The 25,542-nt window shown below is 39.1% G+C and overlaps 1 long non-coding RNA gene across 1 annotated transcript in view; it reads left to right on the top strand.

The window, feature by feature from the left end:
• Positions 1 to 322: 322 nt before the first annotated feature.
• The window catches only part of LOC106490627 (uncharacterized), a 328,891-nt gene continuing 303,671 nt past the window's right edge, over positions 323 to 25,542 (top strand). Inside the window, exon 1 of the long non-coding RNA XR_010883175.1 lies at positions 323 to 387. This is a non-coding gene — a long non-coding RNA (uncharacterized lncRNA). The remainder of the gene's footprint in view (positions 388 to 25,542) is intronic.

Below are 25,542 nucleotides of genomic sequence, written 5' to 3'. Positions count from 1 at the left end.
AAAGAGTGACAACTAGAAACAACCAATGAGAGTTTTAGCATAGCGAAGATAGCTGTTATAGTTCTAATACCGGCCAATGAGAGGCAAAATTTATTTGACCAGCACTTGTCTGATCCAATAGGACGGCCGCATAGCGGACCGGAGAGCGCTGCTTCGCCTATAGAAAATAAGCAATGAGTAGCGAAGGGGGGGCGCCACAGGCAGTGGAGAGGGTGGGGAGCTGTCCTTGTGGGCGTGTCTCAGTCGGGAGTGGCGGGGCTCTGAGCCAATGGGACAGGGGCGGCGGGGCGGGGGGGCCGGGGGCCAATGAGGGGGCCGGCGAGGCGGCGGCGGCTGCCTGTGAAAGTGTCGAGCTGGTGCGCTGGGGGAAGAGAGAAGATGAGAGAGGTACCGCGTTTCCGGGGTCAGCAGGGGGTTAGGGGGCGGTGCTGCCGGTGGGCACCGCCTATGAGGGGGTGGGCCGGCCGGTCCGTGCCGGGAGCCGGTGGCGGGGGGGAGGGGGAACAGGTCAAGTTTCTCGGGGTGCCCGGGGTGCGGGCGCGGCGGGGGCCGGTCGCAACGGCTGGCCCGGCGCGCGCGGTGAGCCGTTGGGTTCCAACGGTCCAGCCGCTCTCCAGAGGCGCTGGGAGCGCGCGCGGGCTGCCCCGCACCGGCCGCCGGATCCCGCCGGGCCGGCAGCGGCGCCTCCTCTCCCCGCGTGCTCCGCCGGGTCTCCCCCGGGCGGGCGGTCGAGAGAGCCCTCACCACCGCTTCACTTCCCCTGCCCCTTTACTCCCTCTCCGGGCTTCGCGGAGCACTTTTTCTTCCTGAAAAAGTTTCCGAGGCGGAGGGGCCGCCCTGCCACTAGCTGGCGGCGGGAACCGCCGAGCCGCGGCGGCTCTCCCTTGAGGTTGCGTGCTCTCTGCGGGAGAATTGGCACCTTCCCCCCCTCCCCCCCCGGGCTCGGGCCGCCCGCCGGGCCGCTTGGAAAAGTTGCCAGCGCCTTTCGTGGCCGGCGCGACGGCAAGGCGGGGGCCGGGACGGGGAGGGAGCAACGCCGGGTGGGGGGGACGGGACGGGACGAGGGGCGGCGTGCGTGGCAAGCGGCGATGCCGCCTGGCCGCGGGCGCAAGGTGCTTGGCGCCTGCCGCCACTCGGCACCGCGCGGACCGGCGGCGGCTTGCGGTGGCGGGTGGTTCGGCGGCGAGGCAGGCTTGGGCTGGGGAGGAGCTGATCATCCGCCGGCACCCATGAGCTCAGTTGCTTTTTTATTCCTTCCCTTCGGGGTCATGGGGAAAATTTGCCCGTTCCTCCTCAGTTAGGGTGGCAGCGCATTTCCACCTGAGTGAGCCGTCGGGATACTTTATATTGCAGCTCCGACAGTGGCTTTAAAAATAGTCGCTTGTATTTCCAGTGCCAGATATCTGTTTGTGCCAAGATGGCAGGGTTTCATACCCTGTTTTTTCTAGCACTGTCAATAGGGACTGTTCTCCCGTTTGTAAATGAGGACACAGAGATGAAAAGAATTTAGTAGTCGTTGCAGAGACAGAACTGTAAAACATCTTACTGCCGGTCATGTTATCTAGCCTCTGCTTCCCTTTGTAGCTGAGTAAGTATTTCTCAGGTTAAGCCCCTCTTGTCAGTTATGTAGTCCTCTTTGTTGAACAGCAAGCAAGACATTGTAAGAAAAACAAGGGTCACAATCTAGTAAAATGAACCAACATACAAAGCGTGAAGCTAGGTTCTCAGAGCAAAGTAATTATTATAGGAGGAAAAAGTATCTTTATATAAATATGATTATTTACAGTCCTGAAATCTGTACACTTTCTTGGGTTTCTCTGAATAGCTGGAATGTACTCTCATGTGGAAATTGTGTCTTTGAAATTAAGAGGATAACGTTGTAGAAGTGCAATCTCATTTAGCATCTGTGACTCGTAGGGTGCTTTGCAAGAAAGAGCAACTTAAGACAAAAATCTGTATTGTAGGAAAGTAGTGGTTATCCATCTTTTTGCACAAAGATAAAAAAAAAACTTGGAGGCAAGAGCTTGTTATCAGCTGGGCTGTCTTCAGTAGATGCTAGGAATAGGCAACATTAGAGTTGATCGGAAAGATCCTTCACAGCTCACCCGGGTGGAAAATGTGGTATTTGTAAAGCTGCAGTTTTCTGCAGGGAAGTTTCAGTTTTCCAGTAAAAAAAATTTAGATTTTTCTGACCAGAAAATTAAAGTGATGGTTTATGGCTACCTGTTTTGAAGACTTAAATCAATTCTACTTTCTGATCACAGGGAGAAAGCTCAGTTAACAAAATCTTCCCCTGAGAGAGACGCCTTTTTCTTTTAAGAATTGCTCAGAATTTTTGTCCTGCGAAGGATGTGACGGCTTTACTTTCTATTCTGAAACACACCCGAACATTTTTTTTCATAGGATGAAAATTCCAGTATTTGGCCAGCCCTATTTAAAACTTCTGAAAACTTGGGGCTGGATCTTCAGCTTGTACAAACTGGCTAGCTCCATTATGTTTAGTACACAGAGGATTTGGCCCTAGCTAATAAATGGTTCACCCAAGGTCACGCAGTAAGTTGATTTTAGAGCTGGGAACTGAATCCAGAGCTGTTATTATTCTATCATGTCTTTTATATATCTTGAATATATCTACCTATCTCTGTATAAATATATTCAAGATATATCTTACATATCTTGAAGTTTACTGCAGAAAATTATATTTTTCTTAGACAAGCTGGATTATTAAGAGCCAGAATCCGCAAAACTCTCTGATTGCAGCTTTTCTTAAAAATCGTGTTCTGAAAAATCTATTCAATTGTGGTCTTACTAGAAAAGAGAGTAAATATGTTGTAATTAGTGCATAGGTGACACTGACTAGCAAGCTGAGAGAGAGGCCTGAAAAACTGCTTTTGTTATTTAAACCTTTCTTTCAAAGTACAAAAGCATTTGATTGGCACTTCACTGATTTAATAGTCCATTTGTAATGCAGGAAGAACATTACAGAAGATTTTAGCATTATTTTAAATCTAATCATTTAATCTGTAGGTGTAAAAAAAAAAAAAAAAAAAAAAAAAAAACCACCTAATTTTTAGGAGAAGAAAACTTTCTGATAGCATGTAGAATCTGTGACTAGTCTGTTGTTAAAGTGGATGTCTTGTATCTTTAAAAAATGGTTTATATTCTTAAAATAAATTTGAGCTCTTGTTTGTGTTAGCACAAAATAAAAAAACTTTGTAGCCAAGGATTTCATGGTTGCTTTTACTATATTGTAGTGCTAAGAGCAGAATCCAAAGCCCCCTACTTTAAAATCAGTCTCCAGCATTCAAATGCCCCCCCCCCCTAATTTTTAAGAGTTAAAAGCCTGTTGATGCAATGCTTAGCAGTTCAGATCCCATGCAGTAGGGATAAATAATGTACACAATACCAGCTAGCTCATTCAATATTCTGATTTTAGAGTGTGCCTTTCACCTGTACTTGCATAAAGCTGCTTTGTAAAAGTTGATATTGTTTCTGTTACACATGGGGAAGATATAAAGGCAACAATTTGAAACAGGACCACCCCCCCCCCCAATGTTACCGTGAAAAAGGGCGAAAAGATTTCATTAAAGTTCATGGAAGGCACTGATGAGCCTTCAAGTGTTTTGGGCAGTGCCTTCATTGCTAAAAATTTATATGCTGGAAAGAACCTGAACTAAACTGTGCTGAAATGACTTCCCAATGTCAAAGAGCAGTCAGTGACAGAGTTTGAACAGACCCTCTGCCTCCCAGGCCACGGCTGCACCTATTGGCTTTATTGTCCCATCCCTCCTACGCACATGCATGCCTGTCATTGTTTTGGAAATACTGCAGAAACTTGATAATTCAAACTGATGACTCGGAGAGCCACTTGTGGAATTAATTTATTGGGTAAATTAGTGAGTACATATGCAGGCAGATTTAAAAAGAAAATCAAAGATACTGTGTCATACTGTGTGCTGTGTTCAGTTATTTCAAACAATGTGGTTTAATTGTCACTGTATTAATTTAGCATTCTGGAAAATACTTTGAATATTTTAGAAGTAAAGCCTTAAAAAACCTCAGCATGGTGCTATCCTTGTTATTTAAAACTTTGAGGGGAATTGTGGTTTCAGTTCTTCAATGAGGAGTTATAATTTGGGATTAGAAATTAATCCATAGCACCTATTCGATGGAACGGGCCTTACAGCATGCCTCAGAGGTTAAACCATAGCCCTAGCATGCTGGTCTTTGCTGTGGGCTTATTTGACTTCAGCAGGACTGCTTGACTAGGGCAAATAGGATTTGATTCTTGCTGTGTAACTTTGGTGAAATTCCAGGTGGCCCTCAAGACTTGCAATTTCCATCTCATTATTAGAAAAATGTTCTTTTTGTTTGTTTATTATTCATAGGACCTCAGTATTGTTTAATATAGTTTGCCATGTCTGGCTGTAAATCTTTTTAAGTGAGGTGGGATTTCAGATTTGCAAACTGTTCCCAAATGATCACATGTGCATCATGAAGGAAAAGGCTGTCCTCTAGCCAAGCGTGGACAGAACTTACAATGTTTAGCTCATTAAGATTCCAGAGTGACTGCAAATATTAATATAGAAGATGCTATGGGGAAAAATAATTATTTTTAATTTGTTCAGAGTGCCAAATTAAGTAAGCAAAATTCAGCTGTAACTGTATACATAGTAGCCTGAGTAATTTTAATAATGTTTCAGTTTAAGCTCTGAAGAGGCTAGCTGTTGTGGAAAGAGTGCAGAAATCATTACTTTCTCTTTCTCTCTCTCTCTCTCTCTCTCTGTATGTGTATATTTTTAATCCTATAGTGTCTGAAATTGGCAGCTTTTAGTAAATTTTGTTTGTTTACCCTTCCATAGTCATGCTGACCCTTGATCTTGGGTATCAGAGCAACACAAACAAACCAAAATTCAGTTTTTTAATTTTTATGAACAGTATATAACAAGATAAATCATGGGGTGTTTCTGAAACAAAAGAAAATAGTGGCCACTAAGGTTTTCACAACCAGAGGTGATTTTTGGAGCCTCTGTAGTGCTTTGTAGTGTCCCACATTTTTGTGGCCCGAGCAGAGCGAGCAGAACAAAAAAAGAGAATTCAGGGTGTAGAGTATTTTTCTTTTACAAGTATTAGTAAATCTCAGATTCTACTCTGACTTTTCCCAGGTATTCATGAAAGGTGCCTCAAGAAATACCAAAATACAGCCCTTTGCAATCAAAATTTCTCATACTAGGGAAACTGCCGAGTCTATTTCTTTTATGTAAAGAAAAAAATCATTCTTTCAGTTTTCTTTATTTTTGCCATCAAATAAGGGGTCCAGGCCATTTATTGCTTGTTAGATTTTCATGAAAGCATACTGAAGACTGAGTACTTCTTTATTATTTTTCGTTCCTGGCTGACCTGGGACTCCGCAAGGTCTCTGCTCTGCCACAAACACCGTATTTGGCTTTGGGAAAATTACTGAGTCTTTGTTTCCCATCTGTATAATGGGGATAATATAATGTGCTCTCGTCACAAATATTTTGCAAAGATATGTATGTAGAGAGTTCTTAAGTGCTGTTGTTATGGTTATATACAATGGCTCAAGTAATAATTTCAAATAGCAGGAGCCAATTATTCCATCGTTTCTTTGGTTTGACAGTAAATAGCAATGTTAGTAGCTTCATAAACTTTGGTATAGTTTTTTCTGAAAACAGAAACCTGGCTTAGACATGAATTTCCTCTTTGAAATAACTGAAGTGACATCAGTGGAATTATACAGGAATGATTTTGGCATTGATAGTGCTGCAAGACATAGTGCTGTGTGAGTGCTTTGGCCTCATACAAAGTGAGCTGTATTAGTAGTACAGTAGTTCAAAGCTTCTTTTGAATTGTAGTATCCTCTTCACTGTTTTAAGTTTGCAGCTAGCAAGTGAGTGTTCCTTGAAGAATTTACAGGATTTGAAAATGTGTATGTGTCACACCTAATACTAATTATACAAATTATTTAATCCTCCATACGATCTTTTACTCATCCATTAGACTAAAGCTTAAAAACATCAAACACTCAAAGCATGTGTGACAAACCACAGTCAGAACTGTAGGGGGGAAAAAAATCCAGAAATCTAGACTGCTTTTCTTATACATAGCACTTTATATTTACAGACACTATAAATACTGACCTTCACAGAACCTTTGTGTGGTATTTACCCACAAAAAGAAGGCAGAAAATACCTACTATTTCAAAAATGGGTGGTAATTTCAACTGTTTTGTATTTTTACAGGCACCTCTTGAGACCCTTGGTTTCCACCCCCACTGATTCTGTACATTTACCTCTCCCACTGATATCAGTTAAAGTTGTGATTAGTAAGCATCCTTGAAAATTGTTCAAAGTACCTCAAGTTAGATACAGAACACCCCCAAAACTAATGTACAAGTTATGGCTTTTAGTCATCATGAAACACTGGCAAAATTCTTTGAAATAGATTGGGATCACCTAGAGTCTGGTGTTTAGGTTAATAGAAAAGTTGTTCTTAAGTATTTTTAACGGTAATAAACTGAAATGAGGGATTTGAAATAGCAGGTGCTGCTATTCTTCTGTAGCAAAAGTAATATCTGTTTTGTAGCAGTTTCCTGTTCTACATCTGTTTAAAAAAATCTCTGGTATTATTTTTTTAAATTGGAATTTAAAGGTTGGGTCTAGTTTCTCTCCAAAACATGCCTAGGCCCTCTCACCCATTGTACCGTATGCATAACATCCACTGAACTCAATGCAAGGTTTTTGCATCATGTGGCTGGAAAGAAGAGCCCCTATTTATAGCATTCAAACATTGGCAAGTGCAAGACTGGTGAGAAACTTTAGTCTCGCACATATAAACTGGTTGTTAGGAGAGTCTTATACGGAGCAGTAGCCCCTCTTAACTGGGCCATTAGAATCAACAGCAGTGCTCAGGTGCTGTCTTCTTGTTTAGATCCATTAGCTTGCATTTCTGGGGGGGGGGGGGGGGGGGTGTAAGGAAGAAGGCCCCTGATGGTGCTGACTGCTGGAATATACTTAGCTATGGCAGCTTTAGCTATTATTTATAGAAGTGCTAATTATATCAATAGAAATAGTAATATTAATACTGTTAAGTGTCAGAATTCGTGCTTGACAGCATGAACTAAACGCAGCTACTGTGAAACAAAGCAGCCAGCTTGTCTGCCTTGTCAAACCACCAGTATGCATTTCAGGAAGAGTACACATCCAGCTTAATTGCTTAGGGTCTCACTATTTTTGCTAGTCTTGTTATATCTCTATCATTTCTAGATGCAAACTCACAAGACTGGATGTTGCCCTGAAATGCAGACTGTATCCAAAGTCAGAAAATCCAGAAAATTTAAACTGTGACTAAAAGCGTAACAGTGGATTCCGGTTTAAGGCTGTCATCCTACCAGTGCTGGAGACTGAAAAGAGTTTCAAAGTTCTGATTCTGACCCAAGCTCTTTTTTTGAATCTGTACTCTACCACTTCTTGTTTACAAAATAGTTGGTGAAAACTCACAAAGATTTCAATACCCGCGGTTACGTGCAGAGTACATTATAACCAGCCTTAATTGGCATCTTTTAAAGGGCACAAATCACATTACCAAAAAATAAACAAAACCAAAAGAAAACAAGAGCATATTGAGGCTCATTTTCTGGCTGCTTTTTTAACATTTAAAATGTGCTTGATTTCCTGTCATAGCTCTTGTTACTTCTGCCTACCTCTTGTGACAGTATTTTAGACTGAATTCCCACAGAAGCTTACAAATCAAGCAGGTTAATGTCTTCATTAAAACTGAATAACAGTTTACTTTGGGGAAAAAAACATATTAAATATTTCAGGATATTGAACACCAAACTACTATTAAGCTTTAACTAATGCATTTACTTTGCTGACACTTGCTCTCCAATGGGACATGTAGCTCAAGTTAATGTCACTGGAAGTGATGTTTAAGGCTTCATGAGAAAGGGTTTCCAACCCCTTCTAGATGATTTTACTCTATTTCTATCACTCTGTACTTGAGAAAAAGTTTTAAATAAGTGATTTCAACAACTTGCAATTCTTACTTTGGAAATGTACTGGATATAAATGTCTCCTTTAAAGTCTTAAATAACGCTTTCTATGTCCTAGATATATATGGTACACTGAGCAAAGAAAGTGACAGTCTGTTGGCCTCTGGACATATAAAGAATGTCCTTAATATATTTTGCCTTTGGGAGGAAAATATAAAGATTGTCTCAAACAGAAAAAGTTGGAGTTTTGTCACCTGTGACTTTAAACCTATCTTAAGGTGCCACAAATTTAGTGGAAGCAGATCAGTAGAATAGAAATGGAGGCACATGGCCAACAACTCAAGGCTTCTTAGCTGACAGAGGGTGATATTCTACATTGGCTGCTCTTACTGCAGGTCTTTGTCCATGTGTCTTTCTCACTCTGTGTAGAGCCCATTTGCAATGATGCCGTGTAGGACGCAGGGGCGTCCCATCAGCAAGGGGAATGGGATTTGTTTGGGTTTCTTTTGTTCATAATGTACTGCAAATTCTGTTGGTGTAATTTGCTTTATCAGCTCTCTTTTTTTTGTTGTTGTTAGTTTTTTTTTGTTGGGAGTTTTTTTGTTGGTGGGTGGGGTTTTTTTGTTTGTTTGTTTTTTTTTTTTTTTTTGACCTCTTGGATTTGGCAATCATATGGTTTAGTTATCTATTATCAAAGCCATGTCAGACTGGTGTGTCATTCTTTCTGGATCCAGCTGCAGCAGCATCCCCGTATGTGATGCAAACAAACAACATTCCTCCGCTAGCAAATTTGGACCGATCTATTTGAAGTTTGTTCATTTATCCAAAATCAAAATGGGTTCCAGTTCTATGTGGAAGTAATGCTAATATTTTGTTAATATAGCCATCATTGGCCTATAATAATCCTGGAACTTTTTTGACATCTCGTTAAGCTCTATGAACAGGTGATCTGTGAGTAAATCTCCTTGAGGAGTTAAGAACTTTCTTGAATTATTTATAGCTACTGTAGGAATTCTGTCTTGTATTGCATACTGGGCTGATTGCACAGACAATACAAACTGGATGATGGAGAGAGAAACAGAGGATGTGCCTAGTACCTGAAGATACGAATTAGCCTTATATATATACTGTATCAAAATAATTCCTATGTAATGCTTCTGGCTTCAGTGGAGTTAACTTGCGGGGAAAAAAAATGCCCTCCAAAACTGAGGATGTTGGTTATAACTATAAAGACATCATTGACAAAGGTGAATTGCTCAGAGAATTATTTATACAGTAGGCCAAAAGTAAAAAGTCTAGTTTAACTGGCAGTGCGTAACTGAAAGATGCTGTTGCTCAGTGGTGGTATTGTAGAACATACTGAGCCCTATACTCTTCATCACAGTTGGCAATAGTAACTCTTGTTAGGGTAGTGGGTAATTAATGAGTGGGTGTGGAATATGAATTGTTTTTTATTTTTACTTGTAGTCACATTGGATTTAAGTTCAGTAGAGTAGAAGAAAATAATTCTCTTTTTTAATAATTCTGTGGGGCACTCCACTTTCTGAATAAACAAATACAGATGATTTCCTTGAATGTATTTGTCATGCACATGTATTCACTATATTGTCATTCTTGCCCTTTAAATGGTTGCACATGTTACAGTTTGGAGAATTTTACATTTGCAGTTTGAAAATCAAATTGTGCTGCCTAATCCTGGCTGGCCAGATCAGTAACATGGAACAGTTTCTGTTGCCACAGTGGCAGACTATGTGTACTCTTGTGGTGCAAATACATACTCGGATTCGCAGGTTTTCTGGAAGGCCTCATGCACATTTGTTAAGACATTCACTTTCCATGAACGTTTGTTGCAGTAAAAGGTAATATCTCGGTCAAAGAATGCAGGCTGTAACAGTCCAGGTTGGGCTAAACAGAAGTCACTTGGAAATCAGGGACTGAGATGAAGGGAGTTAGCAATCGCACTTTTCAATGAATGGGTCATGTTCTGGGTGCCACGAGAGAGACATTTCCCCTGGTATGCTTGTCCTTGATGTTGTTATCTTGGGCTGCTAATCCAGTGGTTTTTACCAACGCAGTACTGTGCCTGGAAGGCACCATAACCTGGGCTTTGAGAAAACAAATTAATACTAATCTGGAAATCTGGGTAGCATTAGCGTTATTTGTATATATGTATTCTAATAGAAACTAGGAGTCCCAGATGAGATCAGTGCCCCATCCGCTGGTGCTGTAAGTACTTGCTGTTAAATAGAATCACTGTCTCGGGAAGCTTATAGTTAAATAGGCAAGCCAAGCGTAAGGTGAGGGAAACAAAATATTATTATTCTCACTATAGTGATTGCAAACTAAGACAAAGAAAGATTTTGTGACTTGATCAGGATAATCCGGGGAAAGGAAAGAGAGGTTTTCAGAGGCAACTAACTCCCACTAAAGAAAGCATGGGAGTGATGTGCCAACCTGCCATTTGTGCCTTTGAAAATTTCCCCAGGGAGTCTATTGTAGAGCCAAGCATTGAACTCTGATCTTCAGTCCCGCACCAGACAACCCTTCCTTTCTGCTTTAAGTGTTTTTAATTGAAAAATACCATCTGAACAGTGTCTGCAAAAAATTACTTTTCCTCAGAACCTCTGAAAGAAAAGCAAAATGATGTGCTGCAGCAATAAATTAACCAGTGATCAAAATAAAAACCACAGTCTTGTTATGAAAACCAGAACTGGTGGGTAAATACTGTGAATTTATTACACCACTGAAAAAAATTGACTCTGGTAAATGTTAATACTTTGCAGAACTAAAGAAATTAAAAAAATATATTAAACCATTCAAATCTCTTCTAAACAGACTTTGCATGCAAAAGCTACAAATTGTTTTTAAAAAAACAAGCAGTGAGTTCACCCCTTGCATTTCTGCAGGCACTATTTATATCTGTGTTGGTGTTTGTTTCAGAGAAGAGAATAAAACTGAAGCCCACATGATCGTATCTTGCTCTCCCCAAATAGTAATAACACTTTTCCTTTTTTAAAGAGTTTTCCTGTTCTAAAGAGTTGCACAAGTATTAACTAATACATTCTCATAACTTCATGAGGAGGTAGACGCTCTTCCCATTTTACAGTTTGGGAAACAATGGCAGGGCTCAAGATTATCCAAGTTCAGAGAAATTTTTAGAGTCGGATTACCCTGCTGGAGTGACCCATGTTCAGGCCACTCCAACATGTCCCCTAATAATATTTTACAAGCATGAGGCATCTGTGTGTGATGAGATCAGAAGTAAGGAAGTCTATAGTTGCCAAGAGAATTTTAGCAAGCAAAACTGTAAAACTGCAAAGAAATCCTACAGCATCAGAAAGCAAGCTAAGAGAAATATTCCCACTGAGCTCTTTTTGACAATTTTAATTGGGCTTTCTGTTTTTGTAAAAGTTTAAGGGTTCATTCTTCCTTTGCATGACCAATTGTTACCAAAAGTATTGTAAGCTTTGTGTTCATTATTAATAGTCTCCAAAATGAGTAGTCCCCTATCTTGCAAAAGCAAGAACAAGGTAGTGTTTCTGCTGCATCTCTCTGTGTGCTTGTAGGGGTAGCAAACCTCTTTGGTCTGGCTGCATCACATGGACCTGCCTTCCCCCCACCCCAAACACACATACACATACAAAAGTACCCAAAACAAAAAATCCCAGATGTCTGTCAGCTTCTGGGCCACAGACTTTTTCTGCTTATATTTGTTTTATGGAGTACTTCACAAGAGCAAGTAAATACAAAGGATAGGCTTTTCAAAAGCTCTCAGCATCAGTCTAACTCTTCTCCCTTTGAAGACAACAGGGACTTGACTTGACTGGAGATGGAATTAAGCCAACATCGAGCATTTTCACAAATTCCAATCATAGCCTCTCCCCAGAGAATTTATAATCTAACTGAAAGGATTAACTGATTAATACTGAAGTTGACCAGTGGAGATTATTCTTTAGCTTTAAAGAAGAACAACTCTGATTTTTTGGAACAGAAAGTCTCTGTAGGTTTTGTTTTGGTTACTATGGGTTAAGTTCTATTAGGGTTTCTCCCAGTTTGTTTTATTAGAAAATGGTATTTATTTGACTGCGGAATGCTACCTAAAATTGTTATAATTTATTTCTTTATTTCCATAAACATTGCTGTGTTTGTTTTGGAAGGGTGGTTACTTTAAAAAAAAAAAAGTACAAAGTAAGCTTTAAAATATATTGGTTATCTACCGTATCTAATTTTCTCTTTTAAGCAGTGTATATAATTTTTCTATAACACTGTTTTTTAAAAAAATAAATAAATAAAAGGAGAGACATTAAAATCTATTTTCAGGATGGCATATCAGACCACACGCACTTATTGGGGTAGAGTAGATTTGTTATTTTGGGCAGAACTGTGGAACTTATGAGAAGCTTTCTTTTTTTATACAAAGTTAGTTCAGAGTAGATTAAAGTTTATTTCAAACTCAGCATATTTGACCTCAAGCATCATAAGAGTCATGTAGAATTGGCTCATGCTATTAAATTCCTACAGCGAACTCCATAATAATGATTAATTTCTTTCATAAACTCTCTTCATAATTAATACAGGTTTCATTGTGGGCACTGCTATTCTCATATTGATTATCTCTACAATTTAGATTGGACTTGTAAAATGATGTCTTTGTTTACTCTGATGACCAGGCATTTATTTTGTTTGGATAACTCTCATCATTTGCAAACTGAACTGGGGATATTTCTACCATAGAAATTGCAAATATTTCAGTGTGTTTCATGAAAGAGCAGGGATGATTTTTTGGCACCTGAGATTAATAATACTTTGGTGTTCTCTGATGCCCCTCATCTGAGAATCTGAGTTCTTTATGAACATCAATTAATTAAGCCTTAAGACACCCTCCTGAAATAGGGAAGTGTTAGTAGCTTCTTGTACTGATGGATAAACTAAGATTTAGAGATGTTGACTGGCTTAGTTAAAGTCACCTGGCAAATTATTGTGGATATAACACAGATTTCTTGATTCCCAGTCTTGTCTGTCAGTTGTGAGGACTTTCTCCTTGTGCGATAATTTTTGATGTGGCATAGTTGCTTTTGGCAAAATAGGCTTTTTTAAAGGTTATAATAACTGGGGATATTTTAGCTGCCAGAACAAGTATGGACCTTTCTTGTTGCTTGTTCCTTTACAAAAGTAATTTAATTTTATTTCTGGGATTCTTTCATAAGTTCCAGTTAATATCAGTCAACTTTTAAGATTCTAATAATCTCTTTTGGAAAGAAAAAGATTCTCACATTTCTGACAGAATTCAGGAAAAGCGGCTTTAGGGAAAAAAGCAGATACTAATGCATGCTGAGACTGTGAGAAGAGCTGAGGGTATTGAAGGAAAAGAGCCACAAATCAGATTTTGTAACATTGCACTGCAAACTTTATACAATGTTGTGCAACAGGTGAACCTTCTTCTTAGTCCTGTGTATTAACAATAAAAATACACCTTGCGACAGTATACAAACACAACCCTTATGTAACTCCAGTGCTCAGAGATCTCAAAGTTGGGGACAGTTTAGCTGGTTTAGTTCTGTTGCCCAAATTCTACATGGTCCTGAGCCCCGTGAGAGGTGCTTGTTTTGTTAACTTCTGAGCATGCTGAGGAAAGTTGCAGCGTCTTGCAGAAGGCAGTCTTTAGGAGGCCTTGGAGACAAGCAGGAATTCCAGTTTTTGAGCTGAATTCAGCCATCCTGATATTGCCAAATCTGCAAGGAGGGAGGGGGAGATGTGGATGTAGCATGTGGCACGTATATCATTATTAGTACTTGCAGTACAACATCCCCCATGCCTGAGGACAGTAAGTGCAACTAAGGACACAGCAGAATTTCCAAGAGTACCTCACGTGTTGAGATGCTTTATAGTCCCCCCTGTGAATAGCCTAGCAAAAAACATATGTGAAATATAAATATACTGGGACTTAAAAATGGAGCTGTATTCCAGCCTTTTAAGTTAATTTTATAACATTGTACATCCCAGGGCTTAATGGGTGCTGTATCTAATGCTGGCTGAATAGTGCTGGACTTGCAGTAGGTCCTGGAGATACTAGACAGTCTGATGGAAGATGTGAAAGGAGAATAAGAAGATGGTGGAACTACCACATTTTAGTGAAAGAAAGAATCTAGTTTAAACCAACTGGCTGTTTGCTTCCTTCAGTCAAAATGCAACAATGAACTCCTGCTGTCATGCTGAGTCAGTTGGCAGTGACTCATTTTATCAGTCTCAAAATTGTCCAGCATTTCATCAGAACTGGATTACACAATGGGTTTTTTTCCTTCCCCCCCCCTTTTCCCCCCAATACACTTATAATATTAATAGGCACATAAATCATCTGACGTTAACGTTTCCTCATTAACTTTTACTTTTTTAATTATAAGATTAGTAATCATACAACTTCCCAAAGAGGGAAATACAGCAATCCCAAATCTGACTTGAAATTATAAAGTACAGATTTTCTTAGTTATGCACTTCTCTCAGTTAAAAATAAGTTAAAGCCTTTTGTTACTTTCCACAGGATATTGGCATAGCTAACATATGCTCACAATTGTTCAGCTGAGGTATGTGTTCTCCGTTGGGTGTGGAGAGAAAACTTGTGTGTGGAAACAGCAGCCAACATATCAGAGTGAATTCTTTCCCCCAGCATGACTTTTTTGGTAATTTCTGCAAAAGTGTTTTGGAGAAAACACTCAAATGTAATATTTTATTCACTGAAACATTACACACATGCAATGTGATGTACTTTGGGGGAATATTTATTCCTTAAGCACAGAAAGGCACATGTTGTCTAAAATGTAAAGCATGTGATTCTGAAATTAAAACATAAGAACATGCACACAGAGTCCATAGTCTGTGAAAAGCTAGGCCTATGAAGTTTTTATATCTAACTCTGCATATCAGTACACTTTCACCAGATTCTTTGATTTTTAGCACCTACGCTGTTACAGAGTTTCAATCAAAGAAATATGAATAAACTAAGAATGTGTAAAAAGTGATTCTGAGCTGGCTGGACAGCAATACATCTGTTCTAAAAACTATAATTTCTGAATTCAGCCATCTTGTCCGCTCTAACTTAACATCTGTATTTTCCAGCAGCATGATCAAATTAACTGTGATCAATCAAATCCATTTTGTGATGACAAATTTAGGGCAAAAAAAATGGATCTACAGTTTTTAATCTTAGAAGAGATTGGAGATATCTGGAATATGTTCCATTTCTGTCCCAATCTCTACATCCTATTCTGGGTTTAATCCCATCCATTTGTGTTTGGAACCTGTCCTGGTGGCTACGAAATGGAAAGCTTCCAAGCATCTTTGAATAATTTTAATTTTGTTCTTCAGTGGTTCTAGTTCTTTGTTGTTAATTAGATCAAACCACATTTCCACTGAGGCTGTAACAGTAGTGTCATCAGCCTGTAATCTGTCAAGTCCCTCTGAAACCTCCTTCAACTGCTTTTGTAAATTTAGTACCTCTCTGTAAAGTTCCTTGCAGGGTAAAATGTGTGCTATTTTTTGATCAAAGTCCTCCTTGTTCTCAGTGCAAATTTCAACATACTTGTTGATGCAAATGAAGAGGCACATGTTCCTGAGAGTGACACTAAGTGTCACTGGGATCCAGGGACGTGAGCCTTCCTTTTTCACTCAAGTTAGCCAGACTAATGGTGATTGCAGAGTGTTTTTTTGTTTGTTTGTTTGGTTGGTTGGTTGGTTTTTTTTTTTTTTTTTTTTTGGTGTGTGTGTCTAACCAAATAGTAAAGACCTCCTTGTCTTGTTTTTCTCTTTGTTCTTGGATGGTAAATTAAGTAACTTTGTCCCAAAGTTTGTGTTTTTTATTTCGATACAGAATTAACAGCAGCATAACAAGGACACACATTTTCTTGCGTGGATGCTTGTGGCCATTAGGAGGCCATCTGTCATGTTCAGCTAGCCATCCTGCACTAATATCACTGTTCAATGCTGTTACTTTTTCTTTTTTTTCCTCCCTATTTCTTCACTTGGAGATTCTGGTAGTGGACTGCTGAGTTTATATGTCTCTAAAAGAAATGTTTCAATCATGCTGTCAATTGCTTCTTTTGTGTTACATTGAAGGCAATATCATTAAGATAAAAGAAGGTTACATCTATCTTGTTAAGTAGAGGTTTTCTTTACAGCATGATCGACTGGTTAGCTTATTTTTGGGTCTTCAAGACACAAGGGTGTCTGATGTTGAAGAGCATCTAGGAGGTTTGGAACACAGATTTAAATTGTCATTGCAGCTAAGTTTAATAATGATGATGATAGTACTAAAAACATCTCACTTTCAGGATCATCAGACTCTTCAGAGTTCAGCTTCAGTAGTTTCACTTAAAGGCACATCTCATCTGGAAGTGACTGCAGAAATTAATTGTCTGCACTGTCTGAGATGGATGTGAATCCATCCTAACTTGCTCCTTAATAATTTTTGACAATGCCCGCACTCTAGTGTTAAAGAATTACCTTGGGTTTTGTATTACTTTGGTACATTTACATGCTTGTTTCCTGTTACTTTCTTCATCTTTAAGAGAAGTCAAATAGATTAATTTTCTGACATTTGTTAACCATTAAGCTCTGTTTTGTAACACTGTGATATCTTTAATATTAACAGTAGAATGAGAAACCTGCTGTCTGGATTTAACAGTTAGGATTGAAAAACTAGGTGAGATAGCTAGCTTTCCTTAGAACCTTGTTATAGAATGCTCTGACTACTTCATAGCAGTTCTTAGATCCTGAAAATATCGTAAGATCATGTTCAAAACCCGACCCATTTATTACTTTCTTTTTAGCATCTGATGACAAATGATTCCATGGACTAGCAGCATCTCTCTCATCAGGCCCTGATAGCATTGCTTACTTCCTACCTAAGCAGGTAGACAAAAGTGTATGTTTTTTGATGCCTTGTACAAGGATCAGAAATCACTGTGCTCTCGTCGCTTCCCTATTAACTTTTAGAATGTTTCGATTTTTCATTTGCAGATTGAAATTGGAGCCTAATGTTTCATGCATCACATTTCTATTATGTGTTATTTTCATGTAAATGTTTCTAAGTGGCAGATACTAAAAAATGAGCACTAACAGAAAAATGCCACTGAATTGTTTCTGTATCTGACAATGTAAATATAGGTATCATGACTCATATATTCCTGGCCAAACTTGATATAAGTAACAGCAGCAAAATGTACTAACATCTCCCCTAGGACCTAGGCTCCGTCTCATCAACCTCATCTGTGTGAGGTTTGGAGGTGTTGGAGGTGTTTGGTGTTGGAGGGACTGAGGAGCACCTCTCTAGAAGCCTGTGTTCCTCAGAGGCTTTCATTTGATGAAAAAAGAGAAATATGTTTGTTTACCAGTGCTATATTATTGGTGCTGGTTTTGCTCATATCTGTCATCGGTGCATTTAAAGGTCTTCTACAGCATATTGCTTTTTCTATTCTTTTTCTTTCTTTCTTTTTTTTTTTTTTTTTAACTTTCTCTAGAGGCTGCAAAGTGGTATGTGTCTATGTGCCAGTATTGCCCTCTCTGTGTGATCTTAGATGTTGTGCTGTTAAGTGAAAATCTAGCTATCAGTTTCACAAATAACACTTCACTTAAATTGTTTATTGACATATTCTCAAAGATGGGGGTACAGTTCCCACTTTAAGGGTGAGAACAGCTTATCAGGTATTGTGGAGAGGCCCAAGAACACTTCCTGGGGTTTGAGAGCCTGGCTGCAGTGGGAGAATGTAAGTGTGGGATCATTTGCTTTTCATCCACTGACTACTTGTTCCCACAAGGGTGGTTTTAGGTCCAGAGCTCTAGTCAGAAAATCCCAGCATGTAGTCTGGTCTTGAGTGCATGTGAGACAGCTGAGGTCTGAAAGGCTGACTTAGCAGGAGAGAGAGAGAGAGAGAGAGGGTGTACTTGTGTGTTAGGAGTATGAAGATATTATGCTAGGAGGAGAGGGGTTAAGTCTACAAAGCAAAAATGTTTTTTACTGTAGTTTTTGTGATTACATGTCAAAATTAACAACTCTTCCCAGACATACAGCAGATATGTATTCTAAGCCTGAAGACTAAAGCTATAGCAATTTTCTTTTAGCCCAAGCAGTATTGGCTGAAAATGTTTTTGGAGTCAAAGGTACTTTAGTTCAAACTCACAACCATGAAGTTAGAGGTGCTTATGGCTACTCCTAAAACACTGGAGTGCTTCATGGTCATTTAATTGTGATAATGGGGTAATTCAGATTACAATCTTTTACTTCCAAGTTTTAGAATCTCCATTTGCTACAATTTTCAGCATGCTTCCTACTCTTTAATCTTTATTTCTGTTAGCTTTTAGTTAGAAAACAAATTGCAAATACCTTCTTTTATTCTTGTAGGGAGCTTTTTTTAATACTCCTTGAGGGGAATGAGATAACTTTATGCACTTTTTCCTTATTTTATTCCCCATTTTGCCTGTCTGTTCCTTGATGGCTTTCACTCTTCGATCAATTCCATCAGTTTTAATTGGAATTTTTTTTGTCTTCTCTTGTGATAGAAAGATATTTTCATGTAATCTGTTTCTTTAGGCCCAATGGTAAAAGGGCTGTCTTTGGGAATTTGGACATCTATTTTCCATTAAAATGAATGGAATGTAGTGTTAGTATCTTGTAGGGATTTGCACACCTTTGAGCTATTGTGAAGCAAATATTCCTGTTCCCCTGAAAGGAAACTCTTGCTGTAGATGGGGATGGATCATCTGTGCTTTGAGACCAGCAGATAGTGCTGAGAGCCTTTAAGTCAGCTTTTCTGTTTCATTTGTCTTGCGCATAACTTTTCTTGTCTCAGAGGAGTAGCCTCTAAAGTAATCTCGGAAAACTTTCAATATCATTAAGTACCTAGCATCAAAAACTCATAGAAATTGTTATGTTATTGCTTCTTCAGAAAATGATGTAATTTGCATCATTCATATTTTGAGACAGGGTTCAGACTGAGATGACTTTTGGCAGCATGGTAAACTGGTGCTTTTTTCCCTGTTGGCTGACTTCTTGTGCTTCAAAATTAAAGCCTTAATTTAAGAGATAAGCTTCTGGCCTGCTTGACTGTGAAGGTTGTAATTAAAGATTGCACTGGATGTGAACTGACACTTGGTTATTTGCAGCCAGTCTCCTAATACAAGAGGTCTTGAATGTTTGAAGCAGAGTGTTGACTCTGAAGACTATTGACAATGATTTAAATGTCAAAACTATTTATTATTTCACTGCTTTTCAAGAAATAAGGAAAGAAAAGAGATAATCCTGTTATGAAGACCTTGACCATTGTCATCTCATTTTGATAGCCTGAGCACTAAGCAGCCTTTAGATTGAAAGAGCAGTTTGGGAGAGCAATGCCCCACAAATTCTATTAATTATAACCCCATAACTATCCTTCTCATATCTGTTTTTAAACTGTGAATGATTATCATGAAAATTTCCTGTTGATGCTATCAACTTTAGGTGAGCTGGATGTTGTGGTTGAACAGCTGCTCCTGAATCTCATGACTGAGAGTATACATGTTGCACCAGGTTGTAACAGGGTGCTCCCAACTTCCTCCCTGTGCACCCATATCTGATCATCTCTAGTGAATTTTTATAGTGTGTTACAGCTTTATTATATGAATTCATAGGAGTTCCAGGTTGAAACTGAGCTTTGCCCACTCAGGTGGATGCATAGCGTATAGCTTGATATGTATGTGGGATTTCTATTAAACAAGGAAAAAAACCACCCAGACTTATTTTTCTCTCTTGCTTGGTGTTTGGTCCACAGATGGTCCACTGAAACTAGTGGAGACTTTCATTTAGCTGAAGTGGTTGCGCCTTTGTTTCTGAAACAGAAAGCTTTAAGGTATATTGACATTTATGATTCTAACATCTGTGATATTATCACGGTATGGTAAAAATAAATGCTGATTCCTTCCCAGGCCACAACAGAGAGTATTTAAAGTCATATCTGCACCCTGAGTCTTAATGCTATTTTGTTGGCTTCAGGACAAATCAACAAATTGAACAGTAGGACAGCAACATACCAGTTAATATAAAGTTATCTTAATTGTAACTTCTGTTTATTTTGTTGGTTTTACTTCTCCCATTCTATCAAATGGTTTCATAATGTGACCTCTAATTTTGAAACAAAACCAATTAAAAGTTAGTAGTGATTAGTGCAACATTAAAATTGATTCTTTATTTATTCAAAAATCAGGAAATTAAAGTTCTCCTGGAAAACTTAATTATGCCTAATTGCACAGATATTGCAATGGGGATCTCTCATTACATAATCAGAGATCACCTATGTAGCAATACCAAGTATTAAGAGCAAAGAAAGTTATAGAAAAGGAGCCCTTTGGCCATAAAATAATATCTAACTAAGGCAGTTTACAAAATCTGACTGAAAGAGCAGCACTGAAGATGGTGCAGTTCTTTTCCATTGTACCATTTTGAAAATATTATGTCACCTTGTCCCACGTTCTCTGGTCCTGTAATGAAAAACCTTTTTCTTCAAATAAAACTTGAGGCTTAATTTTCAATTAACGCAGCTTTTTGCTTTTAATTTCTTTGGCTTTAAATAATAGACTCTTTCCTCTCTTCCTTACAAAATGAATTCCAATTAATATTAAAAAAAAAAAAGCACCTCCAAATGCATCCTTTATGACAGCTGAGCAAACTGTGTTTAGACTATTCAAAAATATTCTCCGTTAGGCTAAAACTAAAGGACTAATTGGAAGCAGTCTTGCCTAGTTTTTCTATGAGATATTAGCTTATAGAAAATAATATTCAGACCAGGACACTTCTTTTCTTTATTACATCTAGGTTTAGGTTTTTTCTTCTTCAGAAGCATCTTTGTTTGACTAAAAGTTTCAAAGACTATGAATACTAAATCCTGCCCACCTACATGCACAAGCAATACCATTGAGGTGGTCTATAGATAATTAAGATTTGTGAAAGTGAAACTTTTTAATACTTAATTTTGGTGTTGTTAGTAGTAATAAAATGGTGACATCCTTACTAGTGTTTCCAATGCTCTCGATACAGAGTTTTTGATATAAGTTTTTTCCTAGAATGGGTTCCTCAGACTAACAAGGATAAACCCTGGCGTATATCCAGAAACACTAAGCAAGGGGACTTAGCAGGAATTTAGGCCATTTGAATCTGGGTCCTAGGGTGAAATTTTGTGCTGAGCTGCTTAAAAGTGTGATACAAGCCACACAGCTTTGGAAGAGAGTCTAGCTTTTTCAGTAGCTTCCAGTTCCAGTCTGCTTGGTAAACACATTTTTTCCTCTTGCTTAGAATTCATGGAGAGGGATCTTAAATAGGAACTTATACACGGTGCCTGTATTTGAGGAAATGTATACTACATCAGCTGAAGGGCTTTCATGATGAAGTATTGGATGAATAATGGCACTTAGTATTGCTCCTATCAACTTTCACAACAGTATTGTACATGTTGGGATATTTGCGTTACTCATGTAGTCTTAGCTTCAAGAAAATAAGTAATGAAACTTAAGTTTCTAGTTTTTAAAACAGCATAGAAAAGCTTGAACACACTTAAGAACACATTAGAGTTTAAAAATAATCTTATGGTTTTTCAGACAGTTGCATAAAATTCAGGGCCTACTGAAGACTCTTGAATGATTGAAGCTGCAATACTGTCTCTCTTTTCTGTAGGGGTGTTCTTTGTCCACTTTATGTATAGTCAATCAAATAAAAAGTTAAAGCATGGAGTACTGCCTTTGAGAATGCTATCATAAATAATTTCCAGGTAGAAAGGATTCATGCTCATAAACTTGTGAAAAGATGCCAATTCACTCACAGCTAATACCAATTCAATCACACCCAGAGGATCAAAAAACGGCTTCCAAAATATTGCTAGTGAAGCCTTCCCTTTTTTTTCCATTGAGATCAGATCTTCATCTGCAGTAAACTTAGTTTATCTCTACTGGTGCCACAAACACTGGAGTTGCAGAAGTATTTTGTTTTATTATTTAAAGAGGGCAAAATGGAACTGATGGCCACCTAGGACTACAGTGTTTTCACTGCGGTTGACGTCATGTTCATCTGCAATTATTATGACAGAAATCAAATCCTCCTGCATGTTCCCTAATTTACTGGGACAAAAATAGAAATCCTTGATAGTCATCCTAGTTGTCTGGTAGAAGAGAGTGATAGATGTGCATGCTGACTTGTTTGTTACAATAGCTCCTTTCAGCTTGTAAAACTACTTTTTACAACTTGCTGTGCCATTTCTGTTTCTAAAGGATTTCTGTAACTGCATCACCTTGTTATAGATGGTAAAAGGACTACTCAAATTTTGTAGTCCTTTAAATGTTGACTGAGCTGCCACATGAGTCTTTATAACTGAATTTTATAGGTAACCTTTGGGAACCATGGAGTATATAGCACTGTACAATGCACCCTCTGCTATGTAATAAGATCTTATTTCATTGTAACACCACAGCTTGGATGAGGGCTTTAACGCATTAGCTCAACTGCTAAATTGGTCACAAATTGCCTACTGATGCAAATAATGGTAATATCCCAGCAATATGTAAATGGACAGGATGAACACGTACATAGCAGAGGCCACATACTTAACTGCAAGTCCTTATGTGTGAAGTAAGTGTAAGACAATCTACAGATTCAAGAGATAAAGCTAACATAAAAGAGAGATGGGGATAGAGCATGTGGGAATTTGGGGACTCTGTGTTTTTGGTTTTTGAGTTGCAAAATGGTGTTGTGCTGTGATATCATTCTTCTGGGATTGGTTTTATTAGGACTCTCAGTCCCCGGAGATGGTGATTGATACACACCAGTATTGATGAGTCACACCTGTATAAAAAGCACAGATTGGCACTGGTATAGCTATGTTGAGACAAAATTTTTTTATATTATCTAATGCTCACTGTCACAGCTCACTGCTGTAGCAGCAATATTTACCTAACAGTGCTAGAGTAATACAGCACTATCGTATCTGACACAGGATTATGGTGCAGAGGAAACATCGTTTTGCAGCCTTTGTGCAAAGTGGCCTAAGTGCTGTAAGGGAACAATCACTGTGCAAAATATTCCTTTTCCAAAGTGCTGATAGTGTCATCATAAAAGAAAGTGGGCATTTGTACAGTCATGCTATATATGGCTTGGAGGCAGATTTTCACAAATCCATTGAAACTACTAGAGACATACCAGGTTTGCATCTGCTCTATTATTCAGGACATTCCAGGATTAAAAAAAAACATTAGAGAAGTCAGTTCTGGTTCAGCAAGTGTGCCCCAGTCTTGCCAGTCAATTGGGTTGTCTGAGAGCCTGATCCATGGAGGCAGCATAGCCTGAACTTCTGAGCGTGAAAGCCTGGCCTCCCAATCCCACTTCCATTCTCAAAAGAGTACTTAACTCTTTCCATTTGTTTTTTGCTATCTGTAAAATGGGAATGGCAGTAGGTTTCTGACAAAGGAAGTTATGAGGTTTTATTTGTTAATATGTGCAATAAACTATGGACCAAAGCTACTATATTAAAGGGAAGTATTACTTATTTGGAGGTCTGGCAGTAAGAAATGACTGCTGAGATAGGAGAACAATCGAGAGTCTTTGCATATTGAAAGACACCGGAAGCATGCTCTATTTCTCTCCTTCTGTCCTCAGCATCTTCACCAGCAAATATGCGTGGATAAAGAGCATTTGTGTGTTTCTTTTACGTTTTTGTTGACCCCTGCTGATGAAAATCAAACACACTGTCCTCTTGTTATCTTCAGGTTTAGAAAACCTATTTTTAATCATTTCATACAGGTATCTAATTTGAATCAGCTTGCCAAGCTGCAGGGCTTTTGTGCTTTTTTTAATTGGCATCTTTCTCATTATGTTTCAACAAAGTTGCACAGACACTGCAGGACATCAATAGGGACAACTGAATTACCATTCCTGTTGGGCTAGCAACATGATGGTGTGATGTACCAGGGGAGGGTAGGAGATCTGACTATATCATGAAGGGGACTAAGTGGAAGTAATCAGATTCAGACATGTTGTTGTCAGTGTTTCTAGGTCCTGCCTATACTCTCTGAAAGAGAATTGCAGCGAAAATTTGCCTGGAATTTTTTAACACCAGTATGACAACCTTATGCTAAGCCTTAGAGCCATTTTGGTTGTTGCAAAGCCTGGGAAAAGATCTTATATTTAGGATCAGCTGAATCACTGATCTGTAAGGATCAAAATGAGGTCCTGAGCTACTGAGAATGTTTGATGCAGCTGGAAGGAACAAGTCTGGTTTCTAAGAACAAATCCTGGGATTCTAGTAACGCAGAGTCACTGCATGCATCCATAGAATTGTAATAGGGCAGGCACGTGGAGTACATCTAAAATGGTGTGTTAACCCAAGGATGGGCAGGATATCCAACCAGTTCATAGAGTCAGTCCTGCTTAAATTTCTTTAGAACTAGAAAATCAGTCCTTAACTAACTGCTAAAAGGCCAAGTTTTTTCAAAGGAAGTGGGTCATAGCCTTAGACATGGTCATAGGATGCTGTGTCTCCTCTTCCAGTTGTGGCTGCCTACAGGCTATGCATAAACCCACCATGCTGGTGAGCCTGGGAACAAAAAGAAGAGGAGAGAACAGATCCATGTAGAATATGTTATTTGGCACTGAAGCATGTTCCTCCCCTTGCAGTCTGTCATCCTGAATCTTGTCATTTACGACGAAGACACTTTCACAGCAATATCAGTTCTGGTGGACTGTTTGATTTTTCTCATCTCCCATGTACTATTTGGAGATCAATGTGTTCTTAAGCTCTGCAGCTCCCTGGAAGAACTGTAGATGGGGCCCCTCGTGCGACAAACACCAGAATTTTCCACCCACCTTAGGGAGGCAGTCATTATTTTGTTCTTTTCAAGGCATTGCTGGAAGGGTTGTGCTCCTTCACCTCCCTAATGACAGTTGCCAGTGATTAACTTTGAACTGAGAAGGCAAATTGATGGAAAAAGAAGAGCAAGAATATTATCTACTGGGTAAACCAGTGCTTCCTACTCTTGCAGAATGGGTCATAGAGCCTTTTACTGCGGCTGCTGGCAGCCCTCTGTTTCAGCCTCTTTCTTATGGTGTGACTCAATGTATGTCCATGGCATAACTAAAATTCTGATGTCTCCGTCGTGTGATAGTTACACTTCTGGGCACATGATAGGAGTTTGCTTGCATGTTGGCTTGTGTGGCCAAGCGTACGCTAGCCATGTGACTGAAATGCTGGCTTTCACGTCACATGACAGGTGTAGGTCCAGGCCTGTGAGAGAACTAAGAACAGTCACCAGTTACTTCTACTCTTTTGTATTCCTGCGAGTGAGCCAAGCACATTACCTTCAACCTGCTCGCATAATGGAGAGAAAAGACTGCAGGCTCATGGGAACGTGGGGTGAGGGTGAGCAGGCCCTCATCTGGCATTCTGAGTCAAGTAAATGGGCTAGAGTTTGGCCATCCCCAATATAATTATCTTGGGAATTCTCTTTTCAGTTTGCTAGTTGAT

This window comes from Apteryx mantelli, chromosome 1, assembly GCF_036417845.1.
Source record: "Apteryx mantelli isolate bAptMan1 chromosome 1, bAptMan1.hap1, whole genome shotgun sequence".
Taxonomy (NCBI): domain Eukaryota; kingdom Metazoa; phylum Chordata; class Aves; order Apterygiformes; family Apterygidae; genus Apteryx; species Apteryx mantelli.
Note: the sequence above shows the minus strand (reverse complement) of the source record. Positions and strands in the feature narration are given on the sequence as shown.